Source organism: Suricata suricatta, chromosome 4 (assembly GCF_006229205.1).
Source record: "Suricata suricatta isolate VVHF042 chromosome 4, meerkat_22Aug2017_6uvM2_HiC, whole genome shotgun sequence".
NCBI classification, from domain to species: domain Eukaryota; kingdom Metazoa; phylum Chordata; class Mammalia; order Carnivora; family Herpestidae; genus Suricata; species Suricata suricatta.
This window is the reverse complement of record NC_043703.1, coordinates 92,465,188-92,475,390: the sequence shown is the minus strand read 5'-3', so window position 1 is coordinate 92,475,390 and position 10,203 is coordinate 92,465,188. Positions and strand designations below refer to the sequence as shown.

At 48.9% G+C, this 10,203-nt stretch overlaps 1 protein-coding gene across 1 annotated transcript in view; it reads right to left on the bottom strand.

Annotated features, from left to right (window-relative positions):
* PRKCE (protein kinase C epsilon) overlaps positions 1 to 8,394 on the bottom strand; it is a 495,693-nt gene extending 487,299 nt beyond the window's left edge. The window contains exon 1 of the mRNA XM_029937296.1: positions 8,368 to 8,394. The gene's annotated coding sequence lies outside the window, so the exon portion shown is untranslated. The remainder of the gene's footprint in view (positions 1 to 8,367) is intronic.
* Positions 8,395 to 10,203: the final 1,809 nt, after the last annotated feature.

Below are 10,203 nucleotides of genomic sequence, written 5' to 3'. Positions count from 1 at the left end.
GTGTGTGTGTGTGTGTGCACGCGCGCGCGCGCTCCTGTGTTTGGGGAAATAGAAAGTTTTGCCTGTTGGGGGAGCAATACGGGAAAAGTGAGCAGAGGAGAGAGGACGACGCAGAGAGGGCGAGCCTGCCGGGTAGCGGCGGCGGCGGCGGGCGGGGCAGCTGAGCAGGGGACCTGAGCAGGGGACCCGCGCGGGACCTCGGGCAGCGGCGGCGTTGCCGGCGGCGGTGCGAGTGCCTCGGGCTGTGGACGCCTCCTCTCCGGTCTCCGCCGGGAGATCGGCGGACCGCGCGTTTCCCCGGGGCTCCGCGGCCCACACGGTCTCGTAGAGACGGGGGTGGGGGTGTGGCGGGGGTCGCACAGCGGGAGGAGACTCGGGACTCTCCCCTAGGCCCACCCCACTCTGGCCGGGGCTGGCGAGAGCAGCCGGCGGGGTATTGGCCCGTCTGTCATTCTGTCCGGAGACTGCTCCACCGCGGTGGGGGAGGGGAGAACGGGAGGGGCGTGCTGGGGTGAGCTTTTAAACATTCATTCTCTCTTGCCGTGCTTTCAGGGCATTCTCCCCCTTGGGGATCTGTCCTATACTTTTCGGGCTGCGAGAACTTGTTGACAACTGAAAGCTTGGTCGAACCCCGGCTCTACTTGTGTTTGTTTATTTTTTACAAAGTGACTTCATATTTACTCTGGACCTTGTCTGTGCCCCTTCGAGGGGGACAGCGCTGTGATCAGCGCGCTGACAGCGGCCGCGGAGCTGCGAGAAAACGGGGCGCGCCCTCGGGGGGGGGGGCGAGTGACTGTGTCCGCGCTAATTTCCTCCATAACCTTTAAACCCTCGCTGGAAGCCGCGGCGGCTGATCACGTGAGGCGAGCCCTGGGCTGCTGGGGAAGAATTTCCTCCACGGGGAGCCGGGGACCGGGTTGGCGGCCCGGCGAGGGACGGCCCCGCGCCGGGGGACGCGGACCTGGGAGGGCGGGGCGAGAGCGCGGAGGCCCTGGGCGCGGCCCTGGCTGCTACAGCCCGAGGAGCGGGCTGGGAAGAGGTCATCTCCGCAACCTGCGAGCAAGAGGTCGTTCACACGGAAAAAGAGAACCTCGGCGCTCCCCTCTGCGCGGATCCAAGTCAGGGACTTTGTGGGCTTCGCGTAAACTGAGTTTTTATCTGGAGGGTTAAGTTAGTGTAGACCAAAATTGAAAACCCACCCCTCGATTACATTTTCTTCGTAGAAAAAGGTTATCATGGCCTGTAGCTTAAAGGCTTAAAAAGGATTAAAGGTGAGGAAGAAGGCAGTCCCCTGAAACAGCTGGATACCAAGGGCAGCAACAGGGGGCGAAAAAATGATCAGAAAGTCCCAAGGCGATCTTCTGAGGCCTGAACTCGCTGCGTTTGCTACTCTCACAATTTCTCCCAGCACGCCCTGTTGAACAGGGCAGCTGGGTAGAGAGTGCTATGGTGCAGTCTTAGGGACAGTTGAGATCTTGCCTAGTAAAAAGTCAGGACACGAAAGTTATGCCTTACACGGCCACTCTCACCAGCCGGAGGTGTATTTTAAAATCTATCTGTTGGACAAAATCCGGGTGGGATGTCTCTTTGCTGTTTAACTTTTATATGTCTTTGATCATCAGAACTTTTTCCTCCTAGCTCCTCCCTTCCACCATTTAATTCTTATTAAACTTGTTTCCTCCTTCAGGAGGGCATGTGATGGACGGCAACGCAAACAGAGCTCCGTCTTCAGTCAGTGCATTTGGGAGATAGACTCAGCGCTAGAGCTGAGATGCTTGGCAGAGGGACAAAGTTTAAGAGGTACCAGTAATAATAATCGGCTTAGTAATCAGTAGTCAAGAGGCGTAATATTTAATACAGTATTTTTACAAATCAAAAGTAATGTAAAAATAGATGAGCATAACATCCAACTTTTAAACAAATTTAAATATTATATTAAAATATTATTTATGTCACTGAGCTTATCGGCACCCTTGAACTTTCCATGCCTAAGATGAGTACTTTGCCTGGCCCTTGCCCCAGCCCTGTTGGGAAGTCTAGAAAGGCAAGGATTTGGAAAGTTTAGGGATCCATGAGTGTTTCATACCTTCTCTGTACTTTCTCTGGGTGAGATTACTATGCAAACAGAAAAGTACACAGGATTGAAAAACATTGGCCAAAACCCCTCTTTTTCAATGGATTAAATAGGAAATAAGTTTAGAATTAAGGGCATGCTGAACCTGAACTTTTTGCATGGTATCATATTCCGCCCCTCCCCAGACAAGACCTCCCAAATACATATAAATAAACAGGGTCTGGTGACATCTCAGTGATGAGGCATTCTTAAAAACCAATAATCTACAAACCTCCAACACCAATTACTTGTGACCTGGATACGGTTTTAGTAGGATAGCATCTGCCTCTTAGCAGGCTGTTTGTTACACCATGTAAATAATCAGGTGGCAATTCTCAAATGTGACCAATACCAGTGTGACCTCACCTTCTTTTTCTGTGGGTTTTAACCCTTTATCTAAGTTTTTATTTAAATTACAATTAGTTAGCATACAGCATAATATTAGTTTCAGGTGTACAACATAGTGATTCAACACTTCCATATAACATCCGGTGCTCATCACAAGTGCACGCCTCTTAACTATAAGTCTTTTTGTCTGGGGTGGGGGGAGGTGGAGTCACTCAAAGACTTTGCCAAGTACACTGCCTGTTTTGTATTGAATGGCTACTTAAATGGAAAGGGAGAATCTCTGTATCCTTCATGCAAACATTGTTAATTTCCTTCTCCTCTTACATCCTTATTTCTAAATAAATCTCTCACGTTTCTTTAAAAAATTGTTTAACATTTATTTATTTTTTGGGAGACAGAGAGTGAGCGGGGAAGGGTCAGAGAGAGAGGGAGTCACAGAATCCAAAGCAGGCTCCAGACTCTGAGCTGTCAGCACAGAGCCTGACATGGGCTGAACTCAGGGACCACGAGACCATGACCTGAGCCGAAGTCGGACTCTTAACCCAATGAGTCACCCAGGCACCCTGAAACCTCTCACCTTCTTAACTCTGGAACCCAGCAGAATAAAAATCTGTATTCTCCAGAATCACCATGGCAATGCCAGATGTGAGATTGCTTAGAGAAAACCCTTAAATTTACCTGAAGGGACTGTTGGGGGGCGAGAGATGGGGAGTGTCTAAAATAGCCCTTTGTTCCAGATTCAGGTGAAAAGAAAACAATTCCTTGCAGGTGGGAAACTTGAGAGTGTGAAATTCCAATCAATAAGTATTGCCTACTTCCGCCTTCTCTTGGCCCTGTGTACAGTCCTGAAAGATAGGACCGAGCTGGCATTGGCGTTAAGCAAGATGCCCTGGCGATTCCAACTATGACCTAGTTATTTTGTGATCTTTGGGAGAAGGAAAGGAAGAAAAATGATTTCAGAGCTTAACAAAGATGATCAAGAAGGTGCCCCCTCTTTCAAAAATTAAGTTCCTGGGGGAAAAAGACTAAGCAAGAGTCCCCAGGGCCATGTGATAAACGCCACAATAGATGTAGGGATGCACCAGCCTCTCTGGGGGCACAAAGGCAGGCTCACGCCGTGCCTGGGGTTGCCTGGGAAGGCATCACGCAGCAGGTCTAGACTTTCCCACAGGCGAAGAGGAGAGGGAAGGGCCCTGCAGGCATTGGGAACGAGCGTACAGAGCATGCGTGGTAAGAGCATGGCTGTGGGGAATAAGGAGGCAGCCAGGTGGCCCTGGCATGTGGCAGACAGTAAGAGGAGGAAAGGTAGGTTGGTTGGGATAATTAAGACTCTGTTGAGCCTGTAAACAAGTTTGTAGTTTTTCCTTGAGAGACACTGATTATTCTGAAGGGGTTGAAAAGAATAACCAGAGTTAATGCTTTAAAAATAAACCATTTTTCAGGGGCGCCTGGGTGGCTCAGTCAGTTAAGCCTCCGACTTCGGCTCAGGTCAGATCTCACAGTTCGTGGGTTCCAGCCCTGCGTAGGGCTCTTTGCTGCCAGCTAGCTCAGAGCCTGGAGCCTGCTTCCGGTTCTGTGTCTCCTTCTCTCTCTGACCCTCCCCCTCTCATGCTCTGTCTCTCACTGTAATAAAATAAATAAAACATTAAAAATTTTTTAAAAAGATAAAAATAAACCATTTTGCAGGGACAGATATTTTCCTCTTCAGCAGTCTCCCCCTCGCCCCCCGCCCCAGAAGATTCCCCCCGAGACAGGATGTGAGAGAGATAGAAGATCCATGTCTGAAGATGATTCACTCTAATCAAAAAGAAGTAGTCTGTGGCTATTGCTTAGATTGGCTAAAAGAAGCGGGGCGGGGGGGTGGGGGGTGGAGGACCTTAGCCGAGCATATCAATATTCATGTCCTTGTGGCTGTGCTAGTTGCCATTTATAGAATGTGAATGGCTTCTGCAAAAGTCTGCCTGGGCAGGGACTGCCATACATTCCACACATGTTCCGTGGCACAGAATTCGACCACCTGGGCCACGTGATGGGTTACCTAGTAGCAGAATGACCCAAGAAGCCATCCAGAGTGCTGCAGGCCCAGTCCAGCCCCACCTGAGTTCCAGCCCCACTTCTAATCCCACCCACAGTGGGTTTAGTTGCACTAAACCAGAGTTGCAGTGACCCAGAGAGCAAGCTTCACTCATACCCTGCAAAGAGATGGAGGGATCAGAGGTAACCCCACAGAGCTTAAAGGTAGATACAGGTAGGCCGCCTGTCCTTCCTCAGTTCCTTGGACCCTGAGTCCTACTTTCTCAAGCAGCAGCATATGGAAAGTGACATCACACACCACATCTTTGGCTGTGATATTGGGCTGCCTCTTGGGACTTGTAAGCGTATAAATCAATCCATGGGTCTTGCCAAGCACCTGCTATGTTCACGGTCCTGGGGCAGATGCTCTAGAGGACAAATGGATATATGGATCATCTCTCCTCCAGTGGGGGAGATAGGAAGATGAATTCAGTCAGTCATTTATAGAGCAGTTGGTATGGAGTGGCATGTCATTTGGAGCACTGGGGAAGCAAAAATGATGACACACAGTGACCCTTTATTAGTCAGGATAGGCCATGTCATGCTGCTGTAATAAACAGCCCCCAAATCCCAAGGTCTGAAAATAACAGGCTCTCCACACGCTGCTCTAAGACCATAGTGGGCTGGCTGGGGGCTCTGCTCTGCTCTGCCTCAGCATCATTCTCACTCCTGCATCCAGGCCAACAGAAAAGTCACTATTCTGGAAGTTGGCCAGTCATGGGTAGCAAGCAACTACTCGGGCAACTAAATAGTCCACTGGCTGTGCTAAATGTCATTCACTCTGCTCACTAGTCATTAGCTAGAACCATCAGGTGGCCTCTCTCCCCCAGCCTCTAGGGGGCTGAGCAGTTCTCCCACAAGCAGGGATGAGGAGTCTGGACTATTTGGTGAATAAGACTGAAGATTACCATAGATCCTGCCTCAAATACCGAGTGCAGAAAGATAACTCCAGGCAGCACACACTGACAGGTAAGTGGTACCGTCAGAAAGTGCTGTAGAAATTTAGAGGTGACAACAATCACAATCATATCCCCCATGGCCTCGGGCCACTGCATGCAGAGAAGACTTCAGATGACACAGAGAATGCAGCCTGTATCAGAACTAGCCACTACCTAAGCTCCTTCCCTTCCCTCATATGCTTTTTTTTAACATTTATTCAAGCAGGGGAGGGGCAAAGAGAGCCGGAGACACAGAATCCAAGGCAGGCTCCAGGCTCTGAGCTGTCAGCACGGACACTAATGCAGGGCTCGAACCCACGAACCGTGAGATCATGACCTGAGCCAAAGTCAGACGTCTAACCAACAGAGCCACCCAGGTGCCCATTCCCTCAGTATGTTTAACCTCACAGGACCTGTGGGTCCTTCAAGCAACTTCAGAACCAAGTCAGCACGAAGAAGGCATCTGGACACAACAAAACTAAGACCTGTTTATGGCATGCTCCAGGATTTGAGAGATCATCTGGTCTGTATTCTTCCTTCTTATTAAATTCCTCTACTAAATGAGGAAACAGACATAGAGAAGTTAACTGACTTGCCACACAAGAGAATTTTTAACAATTATTTTTTTGTTTATTTATTTTTGGGAGACAGGGAGAGACAGAACAAGCTGGGGAGGAGCAGAGAGAGACAGGGAGACCCAGAATCTGAAGCAGGTTCCAAGCCCAGAGCTGTCAGCACAGAGCCCAACATGTGGCTCGAACCCATAAACTTTGAGATCATGGCCTGAGCCAAAGTCGGACACCCAACCAACTGAGCCACCCAGGATCCCCTGACAATAATTTTTTTTTTTTTAAAGCACTAATTAGAGGTCTAAGATCAACCCTTACACTTCCTAGTTGGAGTTTACTGTTTTTCTTACATGGTCATGCTGGACCCAATACCATGCCATTTAATGATAAGAATTCCAATTACATTTTAATTCTTTGGAAACAGAATGTCTGTAAATTGAAGGTCCAGGTTCATTTTAATTCATTGATTACAAACGTAACTGACCTTAGCACCAAACAATACTATAGATTTGTGGGGTGCCTGGGTGGCTCAGCTGGTTAAGCATCTGACGTCAGCTCAGGTCATGATCTCATGGTCTGTGAGTTTGAGCCCTGCGTCGGGCTCTGTGCTGACAGCTCAGAGCCTGGAGTCTGCTTCAGATTCTGTGTCTCCCTCTCTCTCTCTCTCTGCCCCTCCCCTGCTCATGCTCTGTCTCTCTCTGTCAAAAATAAACAAACATTTAAAGAAATTTTAAAAACCAATATGATAGGGGTGCCTGGGTGGCTCAGTTGGTTGAGCATCCGACTTCGGCTCAGGTCAGGATCTCACAGTTCGTGGGTTCAAACCCCGCGTCGGGCTCTGTGCTGACAGCCAGCTCAGAGCCTGGAACCTGCTTCTGATTCTATGTCTCCCTCTCTCTCTGACCCTCCCCTGCTCATGCGGCCTCTCTCCATCTTTCAAAAATAAAAAATGTTTAAAAAAAAGATTAAAAAAATAAATAAATAAAAATAAAAACCAATATTATAGATTTATTGTCATAATTCTCAGGTGGGGGGGTTATGATATTCATAGAATTCTTCCTTAGGCTGTTTTGGTGATACGTGTAAACAAAGTCCTTAAAACAAAAGGACCTTATTGTTCCTCTATTTCTCTTTTTTTATCTTCTTTCCTAACGCCAGTTAGATATATCATTGGCATATGGTTTTATGACACCTGTACCAAGTAGAACAGCTGTTTCTGCCGGTTCCTGTGACTAATCAACAATGAGCAGAAGGACTAACTGTTCAGATTAGGTTATAGATCTCTAACCCATTTTGGACACTTGGCCAATCCATTTCTACTTCTAATTTACCTTTCAAGATTAAGGAGCTCGGTCTCCAGGCCAGGGAATATTGCCTTTCGTGCTGATAACAATCATTCAGGAATAACAGATGTACAACCAGAATTAGCTAAACTCACAGGTTCTGTTGCAACCAGGCTGTGATGCTGGGGTGGCAAATCCCTCTTTTAAGAGCCAGCCCCTCTCTGCCGGAGTCCTTATTCCCCCAGACCCCTCCAACCCCTGGCCCTCATTTCTCCTCATAGCCCTGACCTCTGCCTAAACTTCAGTTTTTTATTTGGCTCCTGTCTTGTTTCAGCCACTTCCCCGGAAAGTCTGTAAGTTCGGAGATGCAGTATGACTCATCTTAATACTTACTCTCCAGGATCTTGGACTTAGTCCGTACAACTTTGTGCTGTCTAAATACTTGACACTTTGAAACAAGAAGGGCGTCACAAATCTTGTTAGCCTCTTTCCTGCTTGCACAGAGGGGCGTCTTGGCGAGGCATGGCTCGTTCCCCTCCATGGCAGCTGGGGATGAAGTGATGAAGTCACTGAGCAAACGGGCAGCTTCCCCGTGGCCGCACCTCCAGGCCCTGGGCACCCGCGGCCCGCTGCGCGAGCCGACGGCGCCCTCTGGCGGACGCGAGCGCGCCCAGCCGGGCTCCCAAAACTGGGAATTACTTGGTAAGAAGAGGGGATGGGTCTAGGGGCAGACTTGGGGCCTGGACCACTGGCTTTATCCACACGCCCATCATGAGCAGGGGACAATCACAGTCAGCGAGCGCCTGTCTTATGAAAACACTATGCTGAGTCTCTTTATCCAAAAAAAAATCTTTTTAAACAAGTAAGCTTCTCAAAATGAAGTATTGTTTTAATCCCAGCGTCAGGACAATAAACCATCCATTTGCCGTTGAAATTCATGCTGGGTTCAGGAAGAATAAGGAAGGAGAAGCAGTCCAGGTGTTAGAGAAGCTAAAACTTGAAAGTAAAGGAAAGTTACCTCAGGACAGGCCCTGGGGACTCACCTTGACGTTCTCCCAGATGTCAGACCGCAGGCCGGCTCCTAATGCTGAGGGGATGGCCGAGGAGCCCTACAGGAGCAGCGGCCCCAGAACGGGAGGGTCGGGCCCCTCGAGGTTGCTCCTCTCATTCCAGCAGACAACTCGGTTTCCTTTCCTGACAAAACACCGAAGCCGTCAGCTGGGGGCCCACTTGAGTTTCTGCCACCTGACTCCACCAACACGCAGGAAAGAAAAAAAGATGACTGTTATCTGTCAGTCCCACCAGGTGTCGTGAAAGCAGGTCTCCCCAGCCCAGGCCCCTGCTTGTGTCCTGGGCCCATTACCCAGCCTTATTTCTCAGGGACTCTGCAGCTGGCCGCCCCCCCCCCCATCTCTCTCAACCTCCCCTCCTCTGCCCTTCTTTCCCATCACTCAGTCTCACCCATCCTAAAAACACCTCGCACCTTCCTCACTTCACATTCCTCTCCAGCCGCCCCTCAACCCTTTCCTCCTCCCTAAACCCCTTAAGAGTTGTGTATTCTCATTTTCTCTACTTTCTTACTCTCTATGCTGTCGACGCCCAAGCCAGCACACTGGGCCTCACTGAGACACCTCTCTTTGGGGGGGACTAATACTGGGGAAAACTAACACTGTTTTCCCTCCCTCCTTGAGATGCTCCCTTCCCTTGGTTTCCATGACATCTGAGCTCTCCGAATTTTTCTTCTCGCCCCCTTGACTTCTCCTTTTCAGTTTCTTCCATTCTCTTTGTCCTTTGCCCACCTCTTAAAGGCATCATTATTTTAGAGTTACACTAAAGAATGCTAAGAGAATAAAATAAAAGCTGACCCGATGAGATTGTGACCCTAGGTGCCATAAACTTTGCAGGAAGGAAAGGTCACTGTCGCCTGGAGTGGGAGGGAAGCCCCCACAAACAGAGAGAGATGGAAATTGGAAATGGAATGGCAGTAGAATATTAGAGGCAGAGAAAAAAGAGTAAGGGTATTCCTGGGGGAAGGACTGCCCACTAAATGCACAGACATGAGGTTTAATCCAGTGACTATTAAGCATCTCTTTGCTAGGCATGACATAAAACAGAGAAGAAAGACATGAGTCCCTAGTCTAAATTTTAGTTAACATTCCACTAAATAGCAACATAAGGTAGCATTTGGTAGAGGTACAGGGGCAAAAAGAAGGAAGCGGTCAGCACGGGTTTCCTGCTGTTGGCAGGACTTACGGGCTGGTCTGCTCTGTAAGAATTAGGGTAGGCTAACTGTTCCAACAGGCATATCCCCAATGTATCAAAGCTCAAGCACAATGGTGGTTTAGTTTTTACTCACTTAACTCACTTTAATTAAGTATTGGGTGAGTGAGTATGTCAAAAGGGTGGCCCTGTCTCTCCAGGCTTCCACAGTCACTCAGGGGCTGAAGCAAATGGAGCCATCCAGAAAGAGAAAAGATCATGGACAGGCGCCTGGGTGACTCAGTTGGTTAAGCATCCGACTTCGGCTCAGGTCATGATCCATGGTTCGTGGGTTTGAGCCCTGCATCGGGCTCTGTGCTGACAGCTCAGAGCCTGAAGTCTGCTTCGGATTCTGTGTCTCCCTCTGTCTCTGCCCCTCCCCTCCTCAACTCATGCCTGTTTCTCTCTGTCTCAAAAATAAATAGACATCATAAAAAATTAAAAAAAAAAAAAGATCGTGGAGGAGCATGGAGCCCAGGAGATTCTTATGGGCCAGGTTGCCAACATCCATTGGCTACAACTTAGTCACATGGCCACATATAACTGCGAGGGAGGCTGTGAAACATATTCTAGGCAGAGCCAGGAAGAAGAGGGGAGCATGGCTGTTTGGTGAGCAGACA